Here is an 8,075-nt window from a genome sequence, read left to right as displayed (position 1 = left end):
ACCTGAGCCATGGTAGCTATCACAGCTGCAGTCACATCCGTTTAAAACAGCACTTGATCGAACTGCAGAGGAGGAGGTGGTGGAGGAGAGGTTTGAGTTGCTGGTCTTCCTCTGTTTGAACGCCTTCGTGGAGGCATCTTTCACTGGAAGACCATAGAAATGATAGCAATAGTAAGAGTTTATTGCGAGGATGAATAGAGTGTTTCATGGATTAAATCACATAATTCAAGATCAGAATGAGAGTCATAGCAATAGAGTAGTCAACTGCCAATACACTGGTATATATGATGTAACACAAGTTCATGAAAATTGACCTAACCGTAGGTCTCACATCAAACCATAGAGAAAATGTTGGCTGTTTAGAGGTCTAGTTAGAGTACTTCTAAGCTAGGAATGTTTACAGACAAGAGATCTACGAAACATCGAGAGGAAGCCTAGTCCTTTAAACAAGAGAGTGAGATAAATAGACTTCTTCTAATGGCGATGGTTACTTGTCGGGTGAACTCTCAGATTCGCTAGTTGACGCATAACTTCCTGAAGGTTTCGATCATGTATCCTTTGATGTGCTCGAAGTTCTCTAACTTCAGCTCGTGATACAGCTAGCTGATGCTGCAGAGCCTCGTTATTCCTCCTTGTCCTGTCCACGATTTCTTCGAGCTGGCGGATGCGAGCAGTGTTGAGATTCGAGTTGGCATCCACTTCTACAACTCGACCAATGGGTGCTTGACCCTGCTCAACATTCCTGGTGATCGATCGGACCATGATGGGTAGAACTCGGTCCGCTGATCCTCCTTCGTTTATGTTGTAGAAGCTTCGTTCTCCATTGTAAGGTAGGGGTTGGCCCTACTCCTCGCTCCATCGGTGTAAGGATGTGGCCCACATAGGAGTGGGACCCTGAAATGTCGGGAGGGGGTTGGGGTTTGGAGTTCCGGGAGGTAGGTTATTAACTTCTGGCTCGGAGTCGGAGTTATCCGAAAAGCCTTCCGCTTGGTGGTCATCCAGAGGGATTGGGTGATCGTCGTCCGACTCTTCGTCGAGCCATCCTCCATTGCCCTGGTTTGGGTAGTACGGGCCGCCTGGAAGGTGGAATCCAGCCATGATATCTATGCGAGAAAAGGGGAAAAGAAGATTAATAGGTGCACTAACCTAAATTACTTATAAGAGGATCGTCACGACTCAGACCAATACTTGCATAATGCATACTAATTACATGTGACCGGGGCAGGATAGTCCGTCGAATAAGTGACCCTAACCCTAAATCCACAACCAAACAAGGAACAGGATGTAAAGCAAAGATCATAGATTCTAAGTCTATAACGCCCTAGTCACATGTAACCGGAAAGTATCCATTTAGCAACTATTGCTCCACTAGCAACAACCCTTTTTGGTTCTCATACATGTATATTTTAGAGGTACAAAATACTCCTATAGTATTCTTATGCTAACGTTATTGTGGTAGTGTTGGTAAGTTTTAGACTTGTTGTAAAACCACAACCAAGCTTATGCACATGCTAGTCACCCCCAGGAAAACGTAGTTGATCAGGCTACATCCCCCCAAATGTGACCATATGTCTCTAACTCCAATTATGCTATCCAACAATCTTAATACTTTTGTTCTGTTCTAGTGCGATACTAACTTCTGTATTTTGTAGTGGTGTGTGTATATATATACTTAGTTAAATCTTTTAGATACTTAACAGTATATATTCTTGGTCAGAGTGTTTTAGTCCCGAAGCGTTTATAGTTCGTATATCTTTTATAGGTTGATATACTTGATTCATTATAAACAATGCTCTGATACCAATCTATCACACCCCAAAACCGATAACGGCGGAATACGTTTCGGGGTGGAGGACGTCATGTACAGTATCATCACAATTGAATAATAGTAAAAACAAGAAATATACAACCATTTCATTTACATAGTGAGTTTAATTACAAGTGTGTTTTTGTAATGTTCAACAAACACCAAAAGTAGTGCAAAAATAAGAGATTGATCTTGTATGCTCCACCTTCTCCAAAATGCTGCACCTGTACATGTCTATCTTTGACCTGGGGATACAAGTTATTTTGAAAACGAATATCAGCATAAAGCTGGTGAGTTCATAAGAGTTTAGTGTGAGTTTTTGTATAACATGCATTAGAACCGATAGTATGAAAAGCTGCAATTTACATTCATAAGTAGTAGAAAACCCTAGAAAATCCTATATTTTCTAGAAAATACATTGTAAGTGAAAACCTTTAAGAAACAAGAAATCTTCATCTTTGAAAAACCGTTTATTGTAAAAGTATATTATGGAATCTCCAATACGTAATGTAACAAAATAGGATATGCCTGTAGTAGTAATAGAGGTGCAAACTCCCTTTAGTGATAGATACTTATTTACTTCGGGATGTTAAATTAGACTTTAGTTTAGTATTTTAGTGTGGATATAGTGTTTTCCTTGTATGTTACCGATAGTGTGAGCAATAAAGAACCCCATGACCTTCCCGATCATACACAGTGTAGTGAAGTAGTGGCATCCCTGGGCCTGCACGGCTCGGACTGAAGTTAACAGTCGGGATATTAAATTAGACTTTAGTTTAGTATTTTAGTGTGGATATAGTGTATTCCTTGTATGTTACCGATAGTGTGAGCAATAGAGAACCCCATGACCTTCCCGGTCATTCACAGTGTAGTGAAGTAGTGGCATCCCTGGGCCTTCATGGCTCGGACTGAAGTTAACAGTCGGGATGTAATAGTGTCTGCCCCGTGTGGATCTATACATGTAGTGTCGTCTTCCGGTCGGAAAAACTATGGGCATAGTGTGTAGCGAATAGAGTATCTCGTAGTGAGTTAGTGTGTTATCTTCTGTTTACTGCCTTTTCTTGTATTATAGTGTGGTAGTCTTTTGCATAGTTCGTAGTGTGTTCTCTTACTAATGTATTGTCTCGTAATAGTGTGTATTATAGTGTGTAGAGTAGTAGTGATAGCGAGTAGTAATGGCCTTAGCTATACCTATTATAGTTAACTTAGTGTGTATAGTTCTTGCCAATTTAGTAGTTTAAACATCGGATGAAATGAAAATGTTCGTATCCAACACTAATATACATGATATATAACTATGAAATTAATGACAGTCAGACGGATAACAACTACCCTAAGCCCATAATCAAACAAGAACAGGAAATAAGGCGAGCTATCGGTCCTATGCCTTCAAGTCTTATTTATATAAACATATTAGTGTCCAAAATGCATTCGGAACCACAAGATTTCCAAAGGGGTGATGAATTCAAGATTCAAAGACAATACGTGGACCAATTACATAGGATGAAAGTTTCAGGTTGTCACATATCTTCTACCAGCTCCTTGGATATATTATCAAATAAATTCCTATCTAAAACATTTTCTTACACAGAGACATTAGAAAACTCACAGCAGTCCTGAGACAAAGGATTGCTGGTACCCATATAATTGATAGAAACATTTTCAGAAGGAAAATCATCATTATTAATTTGAAATTTAACCACTTCCTCATCAAACTCAATTGAAATCATTTCATTAAAAACATCAAATTTCATTTTTCCAGTTTTCATAAAAGGACTTCCCAAAATAATAGAGTTCGCATCTGAAGTGTCCAAGCTTCCCATGTCCAATATATAAAAATAAGCAAGAAAATAATCTCACCCACTTGGACAAGAACATCCTCAAGCACACATTTTGGGTGTACTATTGAATGATCCGCCAACTGGATGATGGTCCCAGTCTTTTTCAAAGATCCCAATTTTAATTTTTCGAAAACAGAATAGGGAAGGACATTGATTGAGGCACCAAGGTCAAGCATGGCTTTTGGAAAATCAAGTTTCCCCAATTTACAATGAACTGAGAAAACTCTCGGATCCTTGCACTTTGGAGGTAAACCTTTTTGCAAAATTAAAGAAATATTTTCACCAGATTTTATTGTTTCATTAGATTTTAGTTTTTTCTTTGAAAATCATAATTCTTTTAAAATCTTTTCATAACAAGGAATGTGTTTTATAACATCAACTAACGGGATGTTTACCTCTACTTTGCAAAAAATCTCCATAATGTCCTCATCCTCACGCTCGTGTTTTGTGCTCCTCAGTCGTGATGGGAAGGGCGGTAGTGGCTTATATTCTTTCAGAATTGGCTTGGGTAGTGTTGGACTTTCTCTTTCTTTATATTTTTTAGAAAATTATTCAACTAAAACTTCTTCATACTCTTCTGTTTTAGCTCCTTTTTTTGTTTCTTCCATATTTCCTTCTTCTACCAGAACTTCTTTAAATTATTCTTCAGCCTTATTTTCTAGTTTAGAGAAGCTTGGGCCTTCATATGTCTTTCCGCTTCGCAAGGAAATGACACTCACATTATGCTTTGGATTGTTTTATGTATGACCTGGTAACTTTCCTTGAGACTCCAGACGACCCACAAAAGTGGCAAGTTGAGACACTTGTTGCTCCATATTCTTCATACTAGCTCTAGTTTCAGTCTGGAATGCTTGGGTGCTTGTGGCAAGACTCTTTACTATATCTTCTAAAGCCACACTGGAGCTAGTGGGTTGATGTTGCAAGTTTTGATTATCGAAATTTGAGTTCTGAAAGTTGCGCTGAAAGTGAGAATTTTGATGAAAATTTGTCTGCTGAAAACCCGGTTGTCGAAAATTCTATTGTTGTTGAAATCCGGGTAGAGGCTGAAATTGTTGCTTTTGTTGATAATTATTCTGAAAATTCTGGTGGTAGCCCCCGACAACTTTTAATGCAACTGTATCCTCTTGCAATATTAGGTACATGTCAGTAGGGTGATCAGTCTTCAAGTAAATCCCACATTGTTTCTTTGCAGCTGCTTTTTCTTTGGTCAAGAGTAGAACAAGTTTTGTCAATTCAGATATCTGAGCTTCCAGATGAACATTGTTGACTTCCTTAACACCCCTTGGTTGATCTGGATACCACTTGTCTTCATTCCCGGAATGTTTAGACTCGATTGCCACCTTTTCAATAAGCTCTCTAATTTCAGTTGGTGTCATATCACCCAAAGAACCCCCACTGGAAGCACTTATAAGGTGTCGTTCCATGGGTGTCAGACCTTCACAAAATTAGTTATAGAGCTGGTAATCACTAATTTCATGTTGTGGGAAACGGATCAGCAACTTCTTGAATCTCTCCCAGTAGGTATGTAAAGCTTCTCTTTTTCCTTGTTTGATACCAAGGATTTCTCTTCTAAGACTGGAGACTCGCGTTTCTAGAAAATATTTCTCTAAGAACAGCTTCACGAGCTCTGTCCAAGTGGTGATGGACCATATGGGAGTTCATATAACCATTCTCTTGCACAATCTTGAAGAGAAAAGGGGAATGCCCTTAAATTTATCTGGTCTTCTGTGATAGCATGAGGCTTCATTCCTTAACAAACCACATGAAATTCCTTGAGGAATTTATGTGGGTCTTTGTTTTCCAATCCTCTGAAAGTGGGAAGAAGATGAATCAGCCCAGATTTATGTTCGGATTTTTGGGCTTCTAGAAACGTAATGAAAAGGGCTTGTTGGTTGACCTCTTGAGTGGCTCACTCTCCAAGGGTCTTTTCTGCTTCATCTCCACTCATAATTAAGTCTTCAGATTCGGATTCTGAAGAATCTATGGTTTCAGTTTTAACGAAAGAGGGTGGTGGGGAGTATGTCTTATATGGGCTGTTTTGAGGAGAAGATGGGGGTACTTTTGGAAAAAACGGATCTGATTCGTTCTGATGGGTTTTGTACATAAGAACATTCCTATGTGCGCATACAAACCCTAATGTTTGGATCTAGCTTTCTCTAATTAAACATGCATTGAATCCAAGACTCCTAATGGCTAATTAGGTATAAGAACAATACAAAACCAGAGTTAAAAGCATACCTTTAAACACTTGTTTGATCTTCTTGTTCTTGGAGCTTTAGATTCACAATTGTCACTCCTCTAATGGCTTACAAACACCAACTAGCAAAGAGAATGATTTGAGAGAGAGGAGAGAGGAGGAAATCGGCCAGCGTATCCTTGCTGTAGAGGAGATCCCGATTTCCCTATCCCAAGAGGTCTATTTATACTTGTAAGCCTCCTAGGGTTTTACCCTGAAAACCTAATTGGATAACTTAGACTCTAATTATCCTAATCCTTACCAAAGTTAAGCGATGGACGATTTTAGGCTTATCCTATCCCTAGAAATCGTCCACCCTCTTTCCAATAAGGATTTACAGCCTAAAGTGTAACTATCAAACAATTGACAGTTTATACCCTCTTATTTAATTAATCTCTTTAAGTCACCAAATTAATACTAATTAATCTATGACTTATATTAATGAAATAACAATATTATTATTCATTATATTATTCTCATAGTATATTAATAATATCTATTCTCTCATAATATATCATCCTACCAAGTTGCTATGGTGAACGCAACCCAAAAGGACCATGCACAATCGGGTCAAATACTTGCCTAATATAGTTGTAGCGTTAGACTCTATTCCAACAGTCTCCCACTTGGATAAGTCTAGTAACTATATGCACATGTACAATCCGATTTGCAATCGTAGCTCTCAAAGACGCTGTCAAACTCTGATCTAATCAATCTTGTCCTTTAGATAAGTGATCGTACAGTCCTCTGTTAGATATCATGCTGACAATTCTATGGAATGATTAGTCTAGCATTTGGTTTCTCGATCTCCGATTTATTTGACATAGAACTTAATCGAACACATCAATTCAGTTCTGACCGGGCCCGGCACATAAGTCAAATCAAATCATCGAGCGGCTGAGATATCACTTTTTCCTTCTTAGGATAAAAGTTAGTGATAAACTTCGACTTTTATGCATTTACTTATTCATTAACCAACTATACACAACAATGCGTTTTATAACATTGAGTTACCAATGCGGTTTCACATTATCAATGTACAATCAATTAGCAAATAACAAACCATATATCTAGGATTTAAGACTATATGATATTATCTTCTTGCGATCACCCTTTTTATCACATTCCATAAGATGATTCTAGCAAGCGCGGGTTTGTTCCAATGCTCAAAACTGGTTCATAAGCACTCATGAGCGTTGCAGCAATCTTTTGCTATGTCTAAAACCATCTAGACAATCTAGAAACCTATTCATGACAATCTTCATTCAAATATACTTCCGACATATGAACGATTGTGGTCAATTTGAACAATTCGATTATTCTTAATAAACTCAATTATTCTGGAAGTCAAAACATGCAAAGTGAAACAATAGTTAAACAATTAACATAAGACAGTAACATTACTTATAAATAAAAATTCTTTATTTAATCATCAAATGTTAATTACATTTATCTATTATACGTTTCTAATACTATCTAATCTATGCTAATATCATCCTTCATCCCAATACTCCTAGCATGCTGCAAATGCTTAACCCTACTCAGTCCCTTCGTAAGCGGATCTGCTGGGTTATCTTCTGATGATATCCTCTTCACTACGAGTTGTCCTTTTTCTACACGATGTCTAATAAAGTGATATTTTCTATTGATATGTCGTGATCTACCATGATCTCTTGGTTCCTTGGTCAAGGCAACCGCTCCTTCATTATCATAGAAAATCTCCATGGGCTCCTTTATGGCAGGTACAACTCCAAGATCACCAATGAAGTTTTTCAGTCATATTGCCTTCTTCGACGCTTCGCTCGCTGCAATGTACTTTGATTCGCACATTGAATCAGCTACGGTTTCCTGCTTGGAACTTTTCCAAGTTACTGCTCCTCCATTCAGGGTAAAGGCCCAGCCCGACTACGAATGGTAGTTTTCCCTGTTGGTCTAAAAGCTGGCGTCACTATACCCTCGCCCCTTCAAGTCATCACTCCCTCCAAGGACTAAGAACCATTCCTTTTTCCTCCGAAGGTACTTAAGGAAATTCTTCACCTCAATCCAATGGGCTCTGCCAGGGTTCCCTTGATATCTACTAACCATGCTCAAAGGAAAGGCTACATCAGGGCGAGTACAAGTCATAGTGTACATGATTGAGCCAACTGCGGAAGCGTATGGAACTCGGCTCATTTCAGCTATCTGAGCTTCG

Source organism: Lactuca saligna, chromosome 5 (assembly GCF_052625555.1).
Source record: "Lactuca saligna cultivar CGN05327 chromosome 5, ASM5262555v1, whole genome shotgun sequence".
Classification (NCBI taxonomy): domain Eukaryota; kingdom Viridiplantae; phylum Streptophyta; class Magnoliopsida; order Asterales; family Asteraceae; genus Lactuca; species Lactuca saligna.
Note: the sequence above shows the minus strand (reverse complement) of the source record.